We start from the raw sequence: 25,207 nt of genomic DNA on the forward strand, positions 1-25,207 counted from the left end.
ATGTAGACGCAATATTTCCCTACAAAAGAGGTTAGCAACATGTGAAGCATCATCTATCTTGTTGCAAGGAATAAAATGTGCCATTTTTGAGAAACAGTCCACAACGACAAATATTGAATCTTTCCCATTTCGAGTCCTAGGCAAACCAAGTACAAAGGCCATGCTAATGTCTTCCCATGGTTGGTATGGAATTGGTAGAGGCATATAGAGGCCATGAGATTGAGCTTTGGACTTAGCTTTGCGATAGCTAGAGCATCGGTTGATGAAACGATTGACGTCCCGAAACATCTTGGGCCAAAAGTAGTTCTTCGAGAGCGTGGCGAACATCTTGTCGCGTCCGAAATGTCCCATTAAGCCTCCTCCATGAGATTCCTGCAAAAGCAACAAACAAAGAGAAGACTTAGGGATGCAAAGTTTGTTAGCTCTCATAAGATAGCCATCTTTGATGTAATAGTGTTCCCAAGATGTATGCGACAAACACTTGGCATAAGGAGTAGCAAAAGTTGCTTCATGCTCATACAAGTGTTTGATATGCTCGAAGCAAATGACATCTAACTCAAGTTGCGTAACAAGCATGCATATGCGGGAAAGAGCATCAGCTACGATGTTTTCTTTACCCTTGATGTACTTGATGACATAAGGAAATGACTCAATAAATTCACTCCATTTAGCATGACGCTTGTTCAACTTGGTTTGACCCTTAAGATACTTGAGAGTCTCATGATCGGTATGAATGATAAACTCATGGGGACGAAGGTAATGTTCCCATTCATGCAAAACGCGGACTAAAGCATATAGATCTTTGACATAGATGGGTTAATTGAGTTGCGCTCCGGAAAGTTTCTGACTAAAGTAAGCTATGGGGCGCTTCTCTTGCGTTAACACACCCCCTATGCCATTACCACTAGCATCGCAGTGAATCTCAAAAGGTTTGTCAAAGTTGGGTAAGGCAAGCATGGGAGCATGAGTAAGCAATTTCTTAAGCTCGTTGAAAGCGATATCTTGGGATGGTCCCCAAACAAAAGGTGCATTCTTCTTGCTCAAAGCTTGCAAAGGCGATGCAATCGTGCTAAAATCCTTCACAAAGCGACGATAAGAACCCGCAAGGCCAAGGAAACTACGCACTTGATGCAAGTTGGTTGGTTGTGGCCAAGTCTTAATAGCATTGATCTTGGACTCATCAACATGAACACCCTTAGAAGAAACAACAAAACCAAAGAAAACGAGCTTATCAACACCAAAAAGGCATTTCTCTGTATTAGCATGGAGGCGCTATTTTCTAAGAGTTTGCAAAACGGTGCGGACATGGGTGACATGCTCTTTGATAGATTTGCTAAACACAAGAATGTCATCGAAGTAAACCACAACAAATATACCAATGTAAGGGCGAAAGACATGATTCATAAGGCGCATAAAAGTGCCAGTGCTTCCGAGAGACCCATAGGCATGACTAACCACTCATACAAAGCAAACTTGGTTTTGAATGCGGTTTTCCATTCATCACCTTCTTGTATGCGGATTTTATAGTAACCACTCTTAAGATCAATTTTGAAAAATATAGTGGCACCACTAAGTTCATCTAGCATATCATCTAGGCATGGAATGGGATATCTATAGCGAACGGTGATAGCATTGATAGGTCTACAATCGGAGCACATGCGAAACCTACCATCACGTCTTGGCACAAGAATGACCGGTACGGCACAAGGGCTCAAACTTTCACGCACATGTCCATGGTCTATGAGATGCTTTACTTGCCTTTGTATTTCTTTGGTTTCTTTGGGGTTGATGCGGTAGGGAGCTTTGTTCGGAAGCAGTGCTCCGGGGATGAGGTCGATGCGGTGCTCAATGTCGCGGAGTGGAGGTAGTCCCGGAGGTAGCTCGTCGGGGAAAACATCGTGAAATTCCTGCAAAAGAAAAGATAACAATAGAGGAAGAGTGTGAGAAGTGTTAGTTTGTGGTGCATTGTCCTTGCACACAAGGACGTAGTGGAGGACAATAGATGGGTTCTCACACACTCCTCTTATCTCATTTTTGGTGTCAAATAGGACTAAGTTCTTCTTTTCGCTCATCGTGGAGGTGTTCGATTTAGGCTTGTGGCGCTCACTCTCTTTTTGGTGGCTCTCTCTCTCTCACTATTCTCTCCACGATGGGTGGCTTGCTTGTCGGTGATCACTTGACTTAGGGACATGGGATGAAGTACATACTCCTTGCTCTTCATCTTGAAGATGTAGTGGTTCGTTTGGCCGTTGTGGACGACTCCTCTATCGAATTGCCATGGCCGTCCAAGGAGAAGATGACAAACGAACATTGGAACGACGTCGCACTCCAAGGTGTCTTCGTAGGTGCCGATTTTGAAGGAGACTTGGATGCTGCAGGAGTCGCTAAGCCATTGCACTTTGTATGGATGGGGATGCTTCGTCGTGGGCAATTGAAGCTTGGAGCAAAGCTCTTCGCTTGCGGGATTATGACAACTTCCTCCATCGATGATGACCTTGACGGATCGTCCATTGATGCCGGCCTTGGTGTGGAATATGTTGCATCTTTGGTCTTCTTCTTGGTGATGTTAGAGGGTCAAGACTTTGGAGACAACAAGTGGAGGACTTGAGTCTTCATCGCAAAAGACTTGTTCTTCTTCATAGTTCACTTGGCGGTGCATGGCGACTTGCTCAAGGGCTTCCATTTCGCCTTCACTCATGGAGTCATAAGTGCCATCGTTGTTTAAGAACATGGTTCGCTTGTTGGTGCACTCATAGGACTTGTGGCCTCGGCCTCCGCAAGTGAAACACTTGAAGGAACTCATCTTGACGTTCTCATCGGTTGGGGTTGATGATGATGAAGCTCTCGGCTTGAAGTTGCTCGTAGTAGGATGGCTTGTAGTTGACGAAGCTTTCTTGGAAGTAGACTTGTCGATGTTGGTAGAAGAATGCTTTGTAGTTGGTGTTGGAGTCGTTGTAGCTTGGTTGTTGGAGAAGCCGTAGGACTTGGATGAGAACTTGGCATACTTGAAATCATCTTGCACTTGGCGTTCCACTTTGGTAGCTTGGTGCACTACCTCGATGAGATTTGAGTATGGTTGGAAGTTGGCGATCTTCTTGATGGGATGATTGAGTCCATTCAAGAAGCGTGCCATTGTTTGCTCCTCATCTTCTGTGACATTGGCTCTTATCATTGCAATCTCCATCTCCTTGTAGTATTCTTCAACGCTCTTGGTTCCTTGCTTGAGTTGTTAGAGTTTCTTGAAGAGGTCGCGGTTGTAGTAGTTTGGCACGAATCATACTCTCATGACATCCTTCATTTGCGCCCAAGTAGTGATGGGTGGTTCACCTCTTGCCGCTCAGCGCTCAATGACTTGTTCCCACCAAATGAGGACGTAGTCTAGAAATTCAAGGGATGCAATTGCGATCTTCTTCTCTTCTTCATAGTTGTGCAAGCGGAAGATTTTGTCAACCTTCAATGCCCATGAGATGTACTCTTCGGGGTCGTTGCTACCGGTGAACTTGGGCATGGTGAACTTTAGCTTGTCGTATCGTTTCTCTTCATTGTGTTGGGGTGGGGGATGATGACGCCCATGTCGGTGAGGATTGGCAATCTCATGTTGCTCTTGGCGGGGAGGATTGTCTTCCTCATGTTGCTCTTGGCAAGGAGGATTTCCATTGTCTTGATGCTCCCGATGAACTTGATGGTCTTGGCGAGCTTGTGGAGGAGCTTCTCGAGCTCGAGGAGGAACTTGACGGTGCACGCGAGCTTGATAAATCCTCTCACATACTTCTTCGCAAAGTGCTTCGACATGTTCACGAGCTTGTCGGCCTTGGTCGGCTACGGCTCGACTTGAATCGCGTAGAGCTCGTTGTGCCTCAAGTGCTTGAGTGTCACAGAGTTGTTGTTCTTGACGTTGTGCCTCAGCATCTTGTGCATTTTTGTGTAGACACACGCATTCTTCATCTTCATGTTGGCGTTGTCGTTGTCGTTCTCGTGCTAGCGCAAAGGCTTCTTGGGTTTGATGTCGTCGGTGCTCTTGTGAGTCGGTGTCGCGTAGAGGATTGAGGCTTGCTTGATGCTCGTTGTGCGTGGCACGGCGAAGAGTGTTCGATGACTGATAGAGGCGAGGGTGTCCCGATGTTTTGATGAGATGGTGGCTATCCTTTTATGTGGGAGTCGACCTTGATGATCCGACTATGAACGTGCGAGACGTCGCGCCTTAGCAATCGCTAAACCAACTTCTGAGGGTTATTGACCATGCCGGAGCACGATAAACCTGACCACGAGGGTCTGTTTCCTGCGAGCAAACGAAGAATAAGCAAGAAACTGAGATTGCAATCTGGATATTGCGAATATAAGATGAAAGCTTTATTGATCAAGGTGGGGTTCTGTGACGCCTTGGTCTGGCCGTTGAACACAAACGAAGTACGCGAAGTTGCAGCTATGGCGAACTTTTAATCTAAACAAAACCCAAAGTTTAAACGACGCCCTAAGGGCTGTATATATGGAGGAAGAGGGTGGAATTTAGTGGCCCTTGGAGGAGGGGTCCAAAACCAACCCTAACTCTTGTTTCCCCACACATACGGACTCTAAAAACAGCCTATACTTAAGTATTTAGAAAATACATGGGCCTGGCCCAATAATAAGGTGACGCAACACCTAAAATAGCATCTAGACGAAATTTATGAAGTGGCATCTTGTATATTTCGTCAAAGGTTCATGCACTCCTTATGGTGGCTTCAAAGTCCTGAAATCATCACTTGTAACTCCGTTCTTGATCCCCTTGCGCATGCCATCATCTCCATGCTTGAACTTGCTCCAAGGTTCATCTTTCTTGTCCAAGCTAGGCCCTTCATTTGTAAGCAAAACAAAAGTATCCACTTTAGGCAGCATCATATTCTCATGAACATTATAATCGTTGCCAAGAAACGAAAGTACCTAATAATTCAATTGGCGTGCGCGAGCTCTAGTAATTGGTCCAGTATGTATAGCAGCAGGGGCTGTGGGTGTAACAATGGTATTGATGTCCTCATCATCCTCCCCTTCTTGAAATGAAGTCGTCCTCGACGAAAGTTCATCGTCCTCACCCAAATGAGGCTTCAAATCTGCAATGTTAAAAGTGGGACTAACCCCAAAATCTGCAGATAGCTCAAGTTTATATGCATTATCATTTATTTTCTCTAACACCTTAAAAGGACCATCAGCATGTGGCATTAGCTTTGATTTGCACAAATTAGGAAATATATCCTTACGCAAATGTAACCAAACAAGATCTCATGGTGCAAACGCAACATGTTTTCTACCCTTATCTCCAACAAGTTTATATTTGGCATTCATACGCTCAATGTTTTCCTTAGTTAACTCATGCATTTTTAAAATCAATTCAGCACGTTCTTTAGCATCAAAATTAACATTCTCCGAAGATGGAAGAGGCAACAAATTAATAGGTGCATGAGGTAGGAAACCATACACAATTTCAAAAGGGCACATCTTAGTAGTAGAATGCAATGAACGATTATAATCAAATTCAGTATGAGGCAAGCATTCTTCCCACATTTTCTTGTCATTCTTCAAAACAGCCCTAAGCATAGTAGACAATGTTCTATTGACTACTTCAGTTTGTACATCAGTTTGGGGGTGACAAGTAGTACTAAAAAGAAGTTTACTCCCCAACTTAGCCCATAAACATATCCAAAAGTGGCTAAGAAATTTAGTATCAGGATCTGAAACAATAGTATTTGGTACACCATGCAAGCGAATAATTTCACGAAACAACAAATCAGTAACATTAACAGCATCATCGCTTTTATGACATGGTATAAAGTGTGCCATTTTCGAGAACCTATCCACATCAACAAATATGCTATCCCTCCCCTTCTTTGTTCGAGGTAAACCTAAAAGAAAGTCCATAGATATATCCTCCCAAGGAACACTAGGTACAGGCAAAGGCATGTATAAACCATGAGGATTGAGTCGTGACTTAGCTTTTTGACATGTAGTGCAGCGAGCAACAAAACACTCGACATCCCGTCTCATCTTTGGCCAAAAGAAATGTGTAGCAAGTATATCCTCCGTCTTCTTGACGCCAAAGTGTCCCATTAATCCTCCTCCATGCGCCTCCTGCAACAACATAAGACGAACGGAGCTAGCTGGAATGCATAGCTTGTTAGCACGAAACACAAATCCATCGTTAAGAACGAACTTGTTCCAAGTTCTTCCTTCCTTACAATTCTGCAATAAATCTTTAAATCCAGCATCATTCACATATTGATCTTTGATGGTCTCCAAACCAAATATTTTAAAGTCAAGTTGTGAAAGCATAGTATAACGACGAGACAATGCATCAGCAATAACATTTTCTTTACCCTTCTTGTGTTTAATGACATAAGGGAGAGTCTCAATGAATTCAACCCATTTAGCATGTCTACGGTTCAGTTTTGCTTGACTTTTAATGTGTTTCAAAGATTCATGATCAGGATGTATAACAAATTCCTTGGGCCATAAATAATGTTGCCACATTTCTAAGGTCCGACCAAGAGCATATAATTCTTTATCATAAGTAGAATAGTTCAGACTATGCCCACTCAATTTTTCAGAAAAGTATGCAACAGGTTTGCCATCTTGTAATAAGACACCTCCTAATCCAATTCCACTAGCATCACATTCATGCTCAAAAGTCTTATTAAAATCAGGAAGTTGGAGTAAAGGAGCATGTGTCAACTTATCTTTCAATACCGTGAAGGCTTCTTCCTATGCGGTACCCCAAACAAAAGGCACATCCTTCTTTGTAAGCTCGTTGAGAGGTGCAGCAATGGTGCTGAAATCTCTCACAAAACGCCTATAGAAACTAGTGAGGCCAAGGAAACTCCTCACTTGTGTGACCGTTTTGGGCTGCGGCCAACTCTCAATAGCTTCAATCTTTACTTTATCAACTTCAATTCCCTGTGGAGTAACAACATAGCCAAGAAAAGATACTCGGTCGGTGCAAAAGGTGCACTTTACAAGGTCACCAAACAAACGTGCATCACGTAGAGCAATAAAAACAGCACGTAATGTTCCAAATGTTCCTCCAAAGATTTGCTATAAATCAATATGTCATCAAAGTAAACTACCACAAATCGTGCAATGAAAGCACGTAAAACTTCGTTCATTAACCTCATGAAAGTACTAGGTGCATTAGTTAACCCAAAAGGCATGACTAACCACTCATATAATCCAAACTTAGTTTTAAATGCTCTTTTCCATTCATTTCCCAATTTCATACAAATTTGATGGTATCCACTACGCAAATCAACTTTGGAGAATATTGTAGAGCCACTCAATTCCTCAAACATATCATCTAGCCTAGGAATAGGATGACGATAACAAATAGTAATATTATTAATGCCTCTACAATCAACACACATACGCGACGTACCATCCTTTTTAGGCACTAGTATAATAGGAACAGCACAAGGACTAAGAGGTTTGCGTATGTAACCTTTGTCGAGCAGCTCATGTACTTGATGCATAATCTCCTTCGTCCTTTGGATTGGTACGGTATGGTGCACGGTTGGGTAGCGATGCACCGGGAATTAAGTCAATTTGATGCTCAATCCTTCAATAGGTGGTAATCCCGGTGGCACGTCTTGTGGAAAGACGTCAGCGAACTCCTGCAAAATGTTAGTGACAGCAGGAGGCAAAGAGGAAGGCACGTCCTCGAATGAAAATAATGCCTCTTTGCACACAAAAGCATAGCAAACATATTTGCTAAAATCTAAATCATCAATATCAGACTTGGTGGCAAGTAAATATGCACTTTTCAATTTAATTTCAGAAGCAACACTAGATGGTTTATTATTAGGTTGCATTTGTTGCTCAAATTCTTTTGCCACAATCTGATTTTCACTTTTATTTTTCTCCCGTTTTTATTTATTAGCTCTATTAATATCATCTTTCAAAATGGAATCAGAAGTCATAGGAAGCAAAGTAATATTCTTATCCTTATGAACAAGAGAATACTAATTGTTTCTACCATGGTGTACAGAATTTTTATCAAATTGCCATGGTCTAGCAAGTAATAAGGAACATGTTTGCATAGGTACCACATCACAATCAACATAATCGGCATATGTAGAGATACTAAAATGCACATGAACAATACATGTTACCTTAACCTTGCCGTTGTTGTTGAACCATTGGATGTAGTAAGGATGTGGATGTGGTCTTGTGGTGAGAGATAGCTTCTCCACCATGTCCAAGCTAGCCAAGTTATTGCAGCTCCCTCCATCTATGATGACGCGAACAGAACGTTCCTTCACCACTCCCTTTGTATGGAACAAATTATGCCTCTGATTTTGCTCAGCTTGTGTAACCTGCACACTCAAAACACGTTGAGCAACTAAACATTCATACTTGTCATTCATACTTGTCAGCATCTTCAGCAGCCATGTATTGCGTCTCATGAACAGAATCCTCTCCACCGTGTTCTTCATGTGTAATAAGAGCCAAAGTCTCCTCATCATAGTCACTAGCGGACTCATACCCACCATCCTCAGTAGCAATCATCACATGCTGAGATTGGCATTCTCTCACAAAATGTCCTCTTCCCTTACAACGATGACAAATAATATCACTTGTGTGCCCTGTTGATGCCATGGAAGAAGAAGAGCTCTGCGCAGGTCCGGCAGGTGTGCTCTTGGCAGATAGTGGTGGTTGTGCCTTCTTTCTTGTATCACGGCTAGAGGTGGCACCTGATGGAGGTGCTGGTGGAGTGCAAGTAGAGGATGCACGTGGTGTCCATGAGGAAGATCGACCTGCAGAAAAGTTAGTTTGCGCCAATGCTTGTCGATCCTGCACTTCACGTTCATCTTTACAAGCAAGATGGAATAAACAAGTGATATTAGTATAGTCCTTATACTCTAGAATGGTCTGAATCTCTCTATTTAATCCACCCATAAAACGTGCAAGCATAGCTTCATTCTCCTCAACAATACCACATCTAATCATGCTAGTTTGTAATTCCTGATAATATTCTTCTACAGAATTTTTTCCTTGTCTTAAACGCTGTAATTTTCGAAGTAATTCACGTTGATAATATGGTGGAACCCAACGAGTACGCATAGAAGTTTTCAAAGGAGCCCAAGTAGCTGGAATAGGATATAATCTATAATGTTCAAACCACCAAACACAAGCAAAGCTAGTGAAAGCACAAACAGCAGTAGGAGCACGTCTCTCCTCAGGATATTGTAAACATGTAAATCGTTGTTCAGTTTCTAACTCCCAAGTAAGATATATATCAGGAACATATCTACCCTCAAATGGTGAAATTTTCAATTTTAGTTTACGAAGATGGTCATGTACCTCATGTGGTGGTGCAGCCCTACCGTTGCGATGATATGCATGAGGATGACCTGGTGGTGGTGTGATGCGGAGCATCCCATGATCATCCCCATGGACGCACTGACACCTCCAACGACACCACTTGGACCAATGACACGAGCCCGAGCCAAAGCTATCGAAGATAAGGTGAACTCACTCCTCTCCGAAATTCCACTTTCTATGCATGAGACATGGCTACTACCTAAGTCCGAGGTGTTGTGCATGATTAGGCACCAAGAGGGCCCTCCCGAAGATGCACATGAAGATGTGCAAGTCCCCAAGTCCACAGATGAGGAGAACCAACGGAAGGAGCCAAGAGCCTCTCCCAGGCCCCGGACATCCGGCCAAGGCCCCGGACATCCGGCCCCTGGAGCGTCTTCCTCTACAACAGCCCAGCCGCATAAGGCTACAGGCCCCGGACATCCGGCCCCAGTAGCCCGGACATTCGGCCCCTCCCGAGCCCCCGGACATCCGGCCACCGGCCCGAAAATCCGGCCCCTCCGAACCCGAGAGCAACAAATGCCACCCCTGTAGCCTGGACATCGGCCCCCCAGCCCAGACATCCGGCCCGACCAGCCCGGACATCCGGCCTCCCCTGTCTGCGCATAGTGAAGGGCCGATGCCGTGTATCCCTTCTCCCCCTAGACTATATATACTCCATCCCGTACAACTTTCTAGGGTTAGCAAAGGATTAGCTCATATTTTGTGTGAAAGCTTTGCTCATCCACTTGGTTACCTTATCCTCGGAGATTCGAGCCTCCACCAGAGAAGATCCCCCAAGCGGATTCAAGACCCCTCTTTAGGGAAGAACATCAAGACCTCCTCACGGAGAAGAACCGGTTACCCTTTTGTATCATCCCTAGTTGATCATGGATCGTGTATCTTACTTTATGTACTCGAGGATCTAGCCCATGTGTGACTTGTTCTTGTTAGTTTGAGTGTTCCTCTCATGTTTTCCCTTGTGATTTCCCTCGCTCCCCTCTTTGTGTTCCTCGTGTTCGTCGCGAGATCCGCTCCTTTCGTGAAAGATCGGCCTATTAGGGTTCCACCCTACATCATCTTGGTATCAGAGCCACCTTGATCACGATTTCGGAGCCTCCTCGTTGTGTTTCTAGCCTTGTTTTGTTGTTTTTCGTCCTAATTCGAAAATTCCCCACCAAAAATAGCCCCAATTTTTTTGTGATTTGTTGGTGTGTTTAGATTTTGTTGGGTTGGATCCGTGGATTTGCTTTCTTTTGAGTGGATCTAGCTTCCCATCCTTTTTCTCCCAACTTCCATCGACAAATTCCTCCGAATTTCGCCCGAATTTAACCTCTCCTCGCAGTGTTCATCCCGTTCGTCCTCGGATCTAGAGCCCAGACATCCGACCCGTCCAGCCCGGACATCCGCCCCTCGGACATCCGGACTTCCACCCAGACATCCGACCCCTGGCAGCAACATATCCATCCATCGCCCCAATTTCCACCAAATTTTGTTCCGGTGCCCACCATATACCATATACACTTCCGCATACCTCCACCATTTACGCATAACCCAACCTTTTTTGGACCGTTTCGCTCTCTGACACATTTGCTACTTCGAGGTTTGAGAATTTGAGTTGTGGTACCGTATCCTTTTGTGTTTCGGCTATCTAGGTACGGTTCGACATCGACATCACCGTCGCTCATCTTCGCCACGGATGTGTCCTACATCATCACCGCCGTCCTACATCGTCATCAACAACGACCACCTCGACTACATCTGGGTATTCGTGCCACCATTTTGACACCATACCGGAAGCAAGACCAGTAACCTCATCTTGGTATTGGACATATCACTCTTGCCATTACATTGATAGCCATCATAGCCTTACTCCTTTGCGTTGCTTACCCATCGAGACTAGCCATTGAGTATTGCCAGCAACGAGACTTGTGCACATTAGTGATCATACTTCCCATAGCATACATACATCATTGTTGCATATATTGGTATCATCTCTTGTGTCACAAAGTGTCATCGCATACTCATTTGCTATCTTGGTTCGTCAAGTATTGCATGAGAAAAGAGCTCAAACAACAAAGAGACAAACAAGCTTTTAAGCAAAGAGAAAAGATAAGCAAAGAGCTTGTAAGCGAGAACCATAGAAACTTACGACGTGTTTGGTTGGGACACAGGTAACGTATTTAGTGTTGTAATGAGAATACGCTGTATTAGATCGGGAACTAAGCGAATGCAAGATGTGTTTGGTTCGAGCAAGGGAAGAGGAAACGATGGCCTACAGCCGCCAGCAGAGAGGGTTGGGTTGCAACGAGAGAAGAGGGTGCCAGCTGCTCAAACGGCGGAGGGAAATCAGCCACGCTGTTGCTGATGATGGCGGCGGGATCTTTGGCGCTGCTGCACACGGCGGGGAATATTGCCGGCGCTACTCCTCACGGCGGCGAAAGGAAACCGACGCTGCTGCCAATGGTGGCGACGGAACATCGCGGCGCTGCTGCCAATGGCGGCGACGGAACATCGCGGTGCTGCTGCTCACGGGCTCATGACAGAGGAAGATCGCCGGCGCTATTGTCCTTGGAGGCGAAGGAAGATCTACGGCACTGCTGGCGGTTGCGGGGTGCTCGTGGTGGGGAAAAACCAGAACATGCGGCGTTACCAGAGGAGCGGTGTTTTCCCTTACCAGTCCATATGGCCCGTTTTTGGTTTTGCGAAGATCTGTTTCTGATTACAGGGGATCTGGAACTGGCCTGATCTAAACAAACACCGGTAACGTAATCAGGAGCCGGTGTAATCGGAAGACAGCGCAAAAATCGCCAACCAAACGCGTTGTTACAACATTAAGATTGTCATACTCGATCATCTTGTATCATATCATAGCAACACCTTGCATACAAAATATTTGGGATAGAAGTCATTGCATTTTTGCTAAGTAGGTTGTGCACAAGTTCTTGTATCCACCTATTGTGCAATCGTGCTAGCGTCTCTCTAGTGTTGTGCAACAAGAGCATTTTTGTGGATTCCACATTTTGGCTCACCCTTGGTTGCACAACCCCACTTATCTTTTTGAGTGTGTTTCCGTGTACCTTATATGCTTGGTCTACTTGTTACATTGCATCTTGCGAATCTTTTCCAACATTATTGAAGCTCACTTACAATTGCATCAAATTTTGTGCCACCATCCTAACCAAGCTCCACCAAAAGCTTTTACTTGTGTAGGTGTGAGAAACCGACAAGAACTAGTACCAATTGTGCTATTTCCTAGTCCTACATTGGAGTGATCCTCGATCCACTTTCAACTTCGGTGAAGGTACATTTGGTACTCGTTCTTCTCTTTATATCACTCACATTTTTCTTGGAATGATGGATAGGCCAAGTACTTCTACCAACCCACTCTTCATGGAGCAAGACGACGACATGAACTCCTTCGTCACCAAGAGTCACCTCTTTGGTACACAAGGTGCTTTGCATCAAGAGCAACAAGCTATGAGAGAACGCATCGACAACCTCGCCGCTGACTTGCGACTTTCCGAGAAACGTACAAGGGACTACTTCGACCATAAGCTCGACGATCACAAGCAAGAGAATGACGCAAGGATGGATGAAATTCATGCTTTGTTGCTCAACCGCTCGTCTTCCACTTCAAGAAGTTGTCGTTCAAGACGCCACTCCGACTTCACCCTCTCCGGCTCAAGTACACCGACATCGAACACTCTTCGCTGAGCCGCGCGCACCGACCGTCAAGCAAGCGTTAATACCCTATGAGACACCGAATCTCAAGAGCGCCGACAACGTCAAACTCAAGAGGCCTTTGTGCTAGCACGAGAACGGCAACGTCAATGCCAACATGAAGAGGAAGAGTGAGTCTACACCAAAATGCTCAAGATGCCGAGGCACAACATCAAGAACAACAACTCCGTGATGCTCAAGCTCTAGTAATTGGCGTGCGTGAGCTCTAGTAATTGGTCCAGTATGTATAGCAGCACGGGTTGTGGGTGTAACAATGGTATTGATGTCCTCATCAATGACGGTGTACTTGAGCCTGAGAGGGTAAAGTCGGAGTGGCGACTTGAACGACCCCTTCTTGAAGTGGAATAAGAGCGGTTGAGCAACAAAGCGCGAATCTCATCCATCCTTGCGTCATTCTCTTGCTTGTGATCGTCGAGCATGTGGTCGAAGTAGTCCCTTGTACGTTGCTCGGAGAGTCACAAGTCGGTGGCGAGGTTGTCTATGCGGTCACTCATGGCTTGTTGTTCTTGATGCAAAGCACGTTGTGCACCAAAGAGGTGGCTCTTGGTGACAAAGGAGTTCATGTCATCGTCTTGCTCCATGACGAGTGGGTTGGTAGAAGTACTTGGCCTATCCATCGTTCCAAGACATATGTGAGTGGTAGAAAGAGAATAACGAATACCAAATGTACCTTGACCGAAGTTGAAAGTGGATCGATGATCACTCCAATGTAGGACAAGGGAATAGCACAATTGGTACGAATTCTTGTCGGTTTCTCACACCTACACAAGTAAAAGCTTATGGTGGAGCTTGGTTAGGATGGTGGCACAATTTTTGATGTGAATGTAAGCAAGATTCAATAATGTTGGAGAAGATTCACGACTTGTAAATGCAACAAGTAGACCAATAGCAAGATATGGTACGCGGAAACACAACACACGGAAAGATAAATGGGGTCGTGCAACCAAGGGTGAGCCAAAATGTGGGATCCACGAAAATGCTCTTGTTGCACAACACTAGAGAGACGCTAGCACGATTGCACAATAGGCAGATACGAACTTGTGCACAACCTACTAAGCAAAAATGCAACGACTTCTATCCCAAGTATGATGTTCCGGAGATATGATCCAAGATGATCGAGTATGACAATCTTAATGTTGTGTGATGCTGTGGTTCTTGCTTATAAGCTATTTGCTTATATTTTCTCTTTGCTTAAAAGCTTGTTTGGCTCTTTGATGTTTGAGCTCTTTTCTCTTGCGATGCTTCACGAACCAAGATAGCAATTGTGTATGCGATGACAACTTTGTGACACAAGAGATGATTCCAAGATATGCAACACAATGATAGTATGTATGCTATGGGATGTATGATCACTAATGTGCACAAGTCACGTTGCCGGCAATACTCAAAGGCTAGTCTTGATGGGTAAGCTAAGCAAAAGTAAGGCTATGGGGTTATCAATGCAAATGGAAGAGAGTATGATGATATCACAATACCAAGCTGATACCAATGGAAAGTTGATACCACAAGGGTGTAGTCGTTCGTAGTAGTCCTAGGCGAAAATGAGCGGTCGTGAAGTTGATGTCGAACCGTCCCTAGGTAGCCGAAACACGAAAGGAAATGGTGAGCCACAACTCAAATTCTCAAAACCAAGTGCAACAAAAAGTGTCGGAGTAGGTAGCGGTCAAGTGGTGGTGTGGGTTGGGGTATTGGAATGGTTTGCGGAGGGGTTCGCGGAAGATAGGTGGTGGTGGTCGAAGTGGGTATGCGGAGGTGTAGGCGGCGGTGGTCAAAAACTGTAGGAAATGCAGTTTGATCAGTGGAAGCCGGATGATCCGGGCTAGGAGTCGGATGATCCGGGCGTATCCGGATGATCCGGGCGAACAGCCGGATGATCCGGGCGGGTCAATCTCGCTCGGGGATGGCTCGGGATGAACTCGAAAATGGCCACAAATTCGGGGATTTCGCGGATTTTGGAGGGATTTCGAGGTGGAGATGGTGGGTGAAGGCTAGATCCACTTCCAACACAACAAACTTACGGATCAAAACCAACAAAACATCATCAAAACTCACAAATCACAAGAAAAAATTTGGGGGCTATTTTTGTGGGTATTTTCGGATTAGGACGAAAAACAACAAAATCAAGCTACAAAACGAAGAGGGGAGGCTCCGAAATCGTGATCAACCTTGCTCATGATACCAAGATGATGTAGGGTAGAGGCCCTAATCGCCCGATCTTTCACGAAAGGAGCGGATCATGCGAAAATCACGAAGAACACGGGGAAGAACAGAGAGAAATCACAATGAGAAACACGAGAGGAAACGCTAAACCGACACGAATAAGTCACACATGGTCTAGACCCTTGAGTACATAAGGAAAGATACACGATCCACATACAACTAGGGAAGATACAAGGGTAGCCGGTCTTCTCCGCGAGGAGGTCTTGAGTTCTTCCTTAAAAGGGGTCTTGAATCCGCTTGGGGGATCTTCTCCGGTGGAGGCTCGAATCTCCGTGGAGAAGGCAACCAAGTGGATGAGAAAATCTCTCACACAAACATGAGCTAAACCTTTGCTAACCCTAAAAATGGGGAGGAGAAGATCTATTTATAGCCCAAGGGGTGAAGGGGTAAGTGAGGGGACGAAACAGGTACATAGGCCTCGGCCCAAGTCACGCACGCAGGCGGTGGTCAGATGATCCGGAAGTTGTTCCGGACGATCCGGGCTTCAGGGGTCCGGAAGATCTGGGACGGTGTCCGGATGATCCGATTGTGTTGGAGCAGCTGCAGGAGTGCCAGATGTTCGGGACCTGGTCCGGACGTCCGATTGTGGCCGGATGATCTGGGCCTGGGTCCGGATGACCCAGCTTCATGTTGACGCTTTGGGTGGCGTTGGGCATATTATCTGGATCGTCTGGGCCGGGGTCCGGATCGTCCGGGCTGAGGCCGGATCATCCGGACGGGGTCTGGATCATCCGGGCTGAGGCCGGAACATCCGGGCTTCTGCTGACTTAGCCCTTTTCCTTCTCCGTCTTCACGTCCATCTTCCTCTTCAGATTCTCCTTGCTCCTTGGCGTCTCCATGGCTAACTCCTTGATACCTGAGTATGCACAATGTCTCTGTTTGAGGTAGTAGCCATGTCTCATGGTCATCGAAGTGGAATTGTGAGAGGAGAGATGTCACCTCCGTCTCGAGAGCTCTTGCACGTGATCGAGTCATGGGTCCACTAGGCACTTGATGAGACAATGGTAGGTCCATGGGGATGACCTTGGGATGCTCCACATCATATAGTCTAAGGGGCGAAGGGGTGCAAGGGTCTTGGCCTAGATGCACTGCATGCACGCAGGGGAGACCGGACGTTCGGGCGACGAGCCGGATATCCGAGGCTTCACGGAGAGCCGGATGTCCGGGCTGGCACGGCCGGATGTCCGGGCTGGAGGAGGTGACTTTGTTGATCTCTGTTTGGAGGGCATCGGATTTCCGGGGGCGAGGCCGGATGTCCGGGACTTGGCGAGGCGCCGGATGTCCGGGGTTGACGCCGGATGTCCGAGGTCTGGAGCACTTGGCGGCTGGGCGGCTGTTGCTGTAGTGGTCGCCTCCAGCGGCCGGATGTTCGGGTCCTGGAGCTGCCTTCTTCTCCTTTCGGTGTTTCTCTTCATCCGTGGACTTGGCGGTTTGTCCGACTTCACGTGCATCTTCAGGAGGGTCCTCTTGATACCTAATCATGCATAACATTCCGGACTTAGGTAGTAGCCATGCCTCAAGAGGATCAAATGGGATATCACTAATGAAAGAAGTCACCTCGTTCTCGAGAGCAATAGCTCATGCTCGTGTCATGGGGATGATCGTAGGATGCTTCGCATCATCTCCCCTCCCTTGGGGAAGATCCGACCTCGGATCATGATCCTCATCACCATGGAAATGGTTGTTGTGGACGGACTTGTAGTTGGATGGAGTTGAAAATATTGTGCAATCCAGGTACTCCATGGTGTCGCCGGAGTGGTATACATGCAAGAAGAGCAAACACAAACGACACTCGAAAATACAATGGTTAGCGTACATAAAGTGTCCATCAAGGAAGTATGAGTCCGTGCGGCAAGAATGTTCATGACAAAATACATGAAGCTTAGCAAGATGATATGGAATGAGATGTAAAGCCTTCATAGGAGCAAAAAGCATTCATTGCGCACCCAAATGTGTTGTGAATATGATCAGTGCAACCACGGTGCAAAATGATGTCATAGAGAGACGGCTTATCAGTAGCATGAATATGGCAATGGATGCTCAATATGAATAAGTTATCATGCAATTGATGGTAGGCAATATGAGCATGATGTATGAATATGCCATCAAGGAAGATCATAACAAATTTGATAAGCAAAATGCACAAGCTCATATATCATGGATGCCATGGGAATACAAGATGCAACAAGGCAATCATAATGTGAGTCAAGCCATGCATAAGATGCAAATTTGTCATGTGTATGATATATCCAATGAGCATGGCATGTGTGAGCACAATCAACAAATATGGAGGTGTTGGTGTACCAATGCTCGATGTCATGGCATGAGTGGAGGTTCGAAGGTGCTTCCAATAAGTCCGAGCGCTCCTCAATTTGAAGGTGCATAGAGCCAATCTCCCATGTTGCTCCTCCATTCGCGAGATGTATCATGTAGACAACAAGAAGGAGACAACAATGAAAGAGTGACCCATCCAATATGCGAAATTGAGGATGGCTCAAAGGGAAGGAGTTCACCATTAGGAGATTCTCGCAAATGTTGGTGTTGCACATCGTGTATGCCTTCACATGACCAAATTGTCTCATGATGGTATCGCCTAGTGAATCCTTCAAAATGAAAGAACATGACAAACACTCGGAAAAACAAATGAGCTTAGCGGATATGCAAAATCTATCCTTCGTGTGGTAAAATACCCAACAAGTGTATGCATTATGCTCATCATAAGAAAGGACAAGGTAGCATTTCATAGTATGGAGGCATATGATGCGAGAACAACCAAATTCAGTAGGCTCAATCAAACAAGCATGTGATGAGAACATGACTACCTTGGATACGACCAAAAATATTGCATACATGCATATTTCTCAGGTGATTTCTAGTGCAAACTATTCAATAATCTATTTATGTTATTCAGAACAAAAATACTTCACACGCTTTTGTGTTTTGTCTAATTGTAGGTGTATGGGACATTTGTACAATCCATATATTAAGATAAGGGAAAAGGAGAAGTTCAGGTTCTGTTCAAAAAGTCCTCTCACGTCAGTTTTGGGCCAAGAGAAGATAGAGTCCAAGTCTTTCACGTTCTGGATTCAGATTCGGACTGCACAGACATACCTGGCTCAAAACGTCAACAACCTTTTCAAACGGACTCCAAATTGGGTGATTCTTTTTTTGTTGGAAAGTAGATTTCGTGCTCTTTCCAACCCAATTGGAATCACCTTCAAATTCGTCCGCAGTATTGAGATATCAATGAAACAATTTGCGCTGCAGTAGAATCCGAGTCAAACAACAAGTCCAAAGGTGTTGCACCACCTCCACTTGGGCCCATGAGCCTTGTACGACCGAGGGTTAGTTTTAGGCTGCCTTGGGACGTCCTTCCACCTCCTTGGCCACCACCCCTTGCTCCTATATAAGTAGATCCATCTAGTAGCTTTTTCCTTGGGATTTGTTTAGTTAAAAGTTAGCCATTGCAACTTCGTGTACTTCGTTTGTGTCCAATGACCAGACCAGGACCTCTTACGAATCCTCACCATTGTAAATACTTCATATATATTCGCAATATTCAGATTGCATTATCATATTCTTGCTTGTTCTTCGATTGCGTGCAGGAATAGACCTTCGTGGTCAGGCTGGTCGTGCTTCCAGCATCGTCAGTAACCTCGGGAGATTGGTTTAGCGATTGCTAAGGCCCAACGTCGTGCACATTTGTAGTCGGATCGTCAAAGTCGTCTCCACCAAATCAATAGTTATCATCTCATCGAAAGATCGGGACACCCTCGCCTCTATCAAGTGGTATCAGTTTTCAGGTTGCTCGGTGAGAATTTCCAGTTTTTCCTGGATTAGATTTATTTTCTTACCTATTGTCCAAGAAAAAGCCACAAAAAAGTTAGATCCATTCTTTCATTGTCCAAGCCAGTCTGAGCCTTTGCAATTTTCTTTTCATTGCTTGCATAGTTGAATTATCGGTTGCATCGTCGTGTTGAGTTGCTGGTCTTAGTGTCTAGTTCGTTTAGAGTTTTGAGTTCTGTTCACATTAGTCTCACCGCCGCTGCATCGTTATCCCTTCCGTTGTCCACCACCCATCCATAAATTTCCACCACGTGCTACCCACCGTTCATTGTCATAATCATAGTTGAGATTGTTCACATCTTCGCTTGATCCAATCTGCATCTTATCCAGTTTGTTTTGGAAAGAGGGAGAGAAACAAAAGACAGAGAAAAAAAACAAGAGAAAAAAGTAAAAAAAAAGTCAGAGAAAAAAAGAGAGAAAGAAAAAAGTGTGAGAAAAAAAAAAGAGGAGAAAAAATTCGGATCTATCTAGACTCAATCTCGTAGTTGAATTCGGATTGGAATCTATTTTGTGCACTATTCAGTAAAACAGGCACAACTTTCTCATACGAAGTCCGTTTGGGCTCCGTGAGTACTCAAATGAAAGCTAGCGATGAGCCGCATCTAAATAGTTGCATAAGCTTTTTCAATATTTGGCACCTCAAAATCGGCTTCTAAATAGGTCTTTTTTCCCTCCGAAGTTCACGAACACAACTTTTTCTGTTTTTCTGGCCAGTTTTAGAATTTTTTTGAGTCCTCATATCAACTCGGAGTTGAGTGATTCCTGTTGCGTTTGAAAGCTTGAGTCAATACCATTCTTGAAAAAATTATCAAAAAATTGGCACAAACTTTTCCAGAGGAAAGTTGGAGAGAAATTTGTTGATATATCCTGCTTGGCTGTTGTTTCACATCATTATCTTTATGCCTATTGTGATCTTCACTTATATTTTGCTGTCCAGAGCTACTTCATATCCTCTATTGATGATATTTGTGCTACGACGAGACCTCATTAGTGTTCTAGGCTCGCGTCTCTAGTCCGGTCTAGCCTAGGACCAGCACAGTACCTTCGTTGAGCGTTTATTCAACATTGCATCTCTGAATTGATTACTGCTAATCTTTTGCTACCAAATATAGCCAACCCAGCTCCACATATTTCTACACCGTGTGTGCGTATGTTCCCCTGGCAATCGCTTTACACAATCTTCAGAGTTATTTGACACCGCTGGTTGCCAGTCACCACCTGCCGCATGGTAAGAACTTGTAAGATATTCATATTTGCTTTACTGTGAGCACTTTACAACCACATCCTAGTAGTTCATAGCAACATTATTCTCGAATTTTGTTTCTTGTTTCTACTAATCATGACAGGTTTTGGAGATAGAAGTTCTTGGACGACGGACACATCTTCACCATCTTGAGAGTTGGGACAACACACACATGCACATGGTCAGGTTATCTCTTTATCGTCATTTGAGGGTAGATTTAATCCTGCTATTTATCTAGCTTGTGAGCTTGAAGTAGAACAAGTTTTTACTCACCATGATTTTTCTGAACTTGAGAGAGTACGAGCTACCACTAGAGCATTTACTGGTTTTGCTTATGTTTGGTGGAGTGTACATTGTAAGAAAAACATTTATAACCAACCCACAACTTGGAAAGTTTTGAAAGCTGTAATGAGACAACAATTTTTCCTCCTTACTATCATCGTGAATTGCTTCACAAAGTGGAACAACTGAAACAGGGCAGTAACACTGTTCATGCTTACTACCAAGAGTTCAAATCTTATATTGATCATTGTGACATGGAAAAATCTGAGGATGATACAATGAATAGATTTTTTGGTGGTTTGAACCATGATATCCGTGCAAGATTTCAGTATATTCCTCGTTGCATTACTGGTATGTATGTTCGTGCTTGTATCTTTGAGAGACAGATACAGGAGGATGCATTGGGTGACAACAACCACTATTATTCCAGTTCATGCACACCACCGCTGGTTGGTTCCTCCACCGTTGCACCTACTAGAGCAGTCTCACCTCGGATTGTGAGCGCGACATCATCTCAAGAGTATGGTACATTGTCAACGTCCGTACCTACATCAGCTATGTCTTTGCGACAAGGTAACAATAAAGGTATTGATGATATAACTTCACATGAGGATGATGCATTCCTAGTTAACTTGAATGTATCATGTGTTGAGTTACCTGTTGATTTGAGCACACCATCTATTTTAGAGAATCTTGTTACTATCATGAATGTGGCATGTGATCAAATAACTGAAATACCAACAATTTTGAGTGCACCCATTGAATTAACTGTTGATACAAAAGAACCAATTTTTAATCATTTTGATATGACCTCTAATCTTTGTGATGATTCCATGTCCAATGACTTATTGCATGTTTTCTTATTTAAGCATGTTGTAGCATGTAAATTTGATGCAAGTAAGGTTTATTCACCAATGTTGGGATGGTTTAATGGTGAACATTGTCAATCTTTTGAAATGAATAAGAGCTTCACTTATATGTGCAAACTGAGTTGCAATATTTTTATGCCTTCTACTTCTTGTGATAATTTTTTGGCTTTAGGTTTTATGAACTATGAAAGTCACTCATGCATACATGTGTCATATGTGCAAAAATCAAGGGAAGCAAAAATGGATGACATATATATATACAACATGTACGCCTTGTCTCTTTTGTTAGCCACATTTCAGATTAAGCAATGGCGAGGACGACTTTTTTTTGAAGAAGGGGAGGATGATGAGGACATGACTACCTTGGATACGACCAAAAATATTGCATACATGCATATTTGTCAGGTGATTTCTACTGCAAACTATTCAATAATCTATTTATGTTATTTAGAACAAAAATACTTCCCACGCTTTTGTGTTTTGTCTAATTGTTGGTGTATAGGACATTTGTACAATCCATATATGAAGATAAGGGAAAAGGACAACTTTAGGTTCTGTTCAAAAAGTCCTCTCACGTCAGTTTTGGGCCAAGAGAAGATAGAGTCCAAGTCTTTCACGTTCTGGATTCAGATTCGGACTGGACAGACATACCTGACTCAAAACGTCAACAACTTTTTCATACGGACTCCAAATTGGGTGATTCTTTTTTTTGGAAAGTAGATTTCGTGCTCTTTCCAACCCAATTGGAATCACCTTCAAATTCGTCCGGAGCATTGAGATATCAACGAAACAATCTGACGCTGCAGCAGAATCCGAGTCAAACAACAAGTCCAAAGGTGTTGCACCACCTCCACTTGGGCCCATGAGCCTTGTACGACCTAGGGTTAGTTTTAGGCTGCCTTGGGACATCCTTCCACCTCCTTGGCCGCCACCCCTTGCTCCTATATAAGTAGATCCATCTAGTAGCTTTTTCCTTGTGATTTGTTTAGTTAAAAGTTAGCCATTGCAACTTCGTGTACTTCGTTTGTGTCCAACGACCAGACCAAGACCTCTTACGGATCCTCACCATTGTCAATACTTCATTTATATTCGCAATATTCAGATTGCATTATCATATTCTTGCTTGTTCTTCGATTGCGTGCAGGAATAGACCTTCGTGGTCAGGCTAGTCGTGCTTCCAGCATCGTCAGTAACCTCAGGAGATTGGTTAAGTGATTGCTAAGGCCCAACGTCGTGCACGTTTGTAGTCGGATCGTCAAAGTCGTCTCCACCAAATCGATAGTTATCATCTCATCGAAAGATCGGGACACCCTCGCCTCTATCAAGTGGTATCAGTTTTCAGGTTGCTCGGTGAGAATTTCCAGATTAGATTTATTTTCTTACCTATTGTCCAAGAAAAAGCCACAAAAAAAGTTAGATCCATTCATCCATTGTCCAAGCAAGTCTGAGCCTTTGCAATTTTCTTTTCATTGCTTGCATAGTTGAATTATCGGTTGCATCGTCGTGTCGAGTTGCTGGTCTTAGTGTCTAGTTCGTTTAGAGTTTCGAGTTCTGTTCACATTAGTCACGCCGCCGCTGCATCGTTATCCCTTCCGCTGTCCACCACCCATCCACTAATTTCCACCACGTGCTACCCACCGTTCATTGTCATAATCATAGTTGAGATTGTTCACATCTTCGCTTGATCCAATCTGCATCTTATCCAGTTTGTTTTGGAAAGAGGGAGAGAAAAAAAGACAGAGAAAAAAACAAGAGAAAAAAGTAAAAAAAAAGTCAGAGAAAAAAAGAGAAAATGAAAAAAAAGTGTGAGAAAAAAAAGAGAGGATAAAAAAATCGGATCTATCTAGACTCAATCTCGTAGTTGAATTCGGATTGGAATCTGTTTTGTGCACTATTCAGTAAAACAGGCATAACTTTCTCATACGAAGTCCGTTTGGGCTCCGTGAGTACTCAAATGAAAGCTAGCGATTAGCCGCATCTAAATAGCTGCAGAAGCTTTTTCAATATTTGGCACCTCAAAATCGGCTTCTAAATAGGTCTTTTTGCCCTCCGAAGTTCACGAACACAACTTTTTCCAGTTTTTTTTGGCCAGTTTTAGAATTTTTTTTACTCCTCATATCAACTCGGAGTTGAGTGATTCCTTTTGCGTTTGAAAGCTTTTGTCAATATCATTCTTGAAAAAATTATCAAAAAATTGGCACAAACTTTTCCAGAGGAAAGTTGGAGAGAAATTTGTTGATATATCTTGCTTGGCTGTTGTTTCACATCATTATCTTTACGGCTATTGTGATCTTCACTTATATTTTGCTGTCCAGAGCTACTTCATATCCTCTATTGATGATAGTTGTGCTACGACGAGACCTCATTAGTGTTCTAGGCTCGCGTCTCTAGTCCGGTCTAGCCTAGGACCAGCACAGTACCTTCGTTGAGCGTTTATTCAACATTGCATCTCTGAATTGATTACTGCTAATCTTTTGCTACCAAATATAGCCAACCCAGCTCCACATATTTCTACACTGTTTATGCGTATGTTCCCCTGGCAATCGCTTTACACAATCTTCAGAGTTATTTGACACCGCTGGTTGCCAGTCACCACCTGCCGCATGGTAAGAACTTGTAAGATATTCATATTTGCTTTACTGTGAGCACTTTACAACCACATCCTAGTAGTTCATAGAAACATTATTCTCGAATTTTGTTTCTTGTTTCTACTAATCATGACAGGTTTCGGAGATAGAAGTTCTTGGACGACGGACACATCTTCACCATCACGAGAGTTGGGACAACACACACATGCACATGGTCAGGTTATCTCTTTATCGTCATTTGAGGTTAGATTTAATCCTGCTATTTATCTAGCTTGGGAGCTTGAAGTAGAACAAGTTTTTACTCACCCTGATTTTTCTGAACTTGAGAGAGTACGAGCTACCACTAGAGCATTTACTGGTTTTGCTTCTGTTTGGTGGAGTGTACATTGTAAGAAAAACATTTATAACCAACCCACAACTTGGAAAGTTTTGAAAGCTGTAATGAGACAACAATTTTTCCTCCTTACTATCATCGTGAATTGCTTCGCAAATTGGAACAATTAAAACAAGGCAGTAACACGGTTCATGCTTACTACCAAGAGGTCAAATCTTATATCGATCATTGTGACATGGAAGAATCTGAGGATGATACAATGAATAGATTTTTTGGTGGTTTGAACCATGATATCCGTGCAAGATTTCAGTATATTCCTCGTTGCATTACTGGTATGTACACAGTTCAACATATCTTCCGATATTCCGATAAATAGGCCAATTTATCGCTTACCGTGGTCTGACCGATAAGATAAATCGGGCGATAAATCAGCCGATATGGCGATAAATCGGCCGATATGCCGATAAAATGGCCGATTTACCCCTTATCATAGGGCGACCGATAAGCGATATCCCCAACATTGGGTATGTATGTTCGTGCTTGTACCTTTGAGAGACAGATACAAGAGGATGCATTGGGTGACAACAACAACTATTATTATAGTTCATGCTCACCACCGCTGGTTGGTTCCTCCACCGTTGCACCTACTAGAGCAGTCTCACCTCGGATTGTGAGCGCGACATCATCTCAAGAGTATGGTACATTGTCAACGTCCGTACCTACACCAGCTACGTCTTTGCGACAAGGTAACAATAAAGGT

Source organism: Triticum dicoccoides, chromosome 2A (genome assembly GCF_002162155.2).
Source record: "Triticum dicoccoides isolate Atlit2015 ecotype Zavitan chromosome 2A, WEW_v2.0, whole genome shotgun sequence".
Classification (NCBI taxonomy): domain Eukaryota; kingdom Viridiplantae; phylum Streptophyta; class Magnoliopsida; order Poales; family Poaceae; genus Triticum; species Triticum dicoccoides.